Genomic DNA, 664 nt, shown 5'->3' on the forward strand with positions numbered 1-664 from the left:
TATTCCATTGACGTTCTGAGTACAAATGAATGGATGGATTGAGAAACTGTGGTATATTCACACAATGAAATACTATACAGCACTAAAGAACAATGATTTTGTAAAATACTGTATGACACGAGACATTCTTGAGAACATTATGCTGAGTGAAATGACTCAGACTCTAAGGAACAAAAACATTGCATAATATTATTAATGTAAAAATAGAAGGATAACTGAGAAAAATGTGTGCAAATGTTCAAAAAGAAGAGGGGGAAAGGAGAAGGAACCTATAAAAGGGTGGAAATTACTAGTACAGCAGAATTTAGAGAGCAGATTGGGGGAGTGTCAAGGAATAGAAAAGATTCAATGCAAAGTTAAAAGGACTGGGTAATAATAGGACTAACAATAGTTAAATATCTAAAATGCAATTTATAGAAGTGACTATATGATATAATAGAAATGATAAATTGTGTAATGCACACTGTAAATGTATGGGGGAACATATATTTTATTCCTAACTCCTCTAAAATTTATTTTTCCATTTATTAATATAAACATTGTTGTTGTTGTTGTTATGTGCCGTCGAGTCGTTTGTGACTCATAGCGACCCTATGTACAACAGCCCTAAACCCTGCTCTATCCTGTGCCAATCGCATTACCTCTGAGACACCCATCACGATTA

The sequence above is a fragment of the Elephantulus edwardii genome, unplaced genomic scaffold (assembly GCF_000299155.1).
Source record: "Elephantulus edwardii isolate Elephantulus edwardi_28Jun2011 unplaced genomic scaffold, EleEdw1.0 scaffold00303, whole genome shotgun sequence".
Classification (NCBI taxonomy): domain Eukaryota; kingdom Metazoa; phylum Chordata; class Mammalia; order Macroscelidea; family Macroscelididae; genus Elephantulus; species Elephantulus edwardii.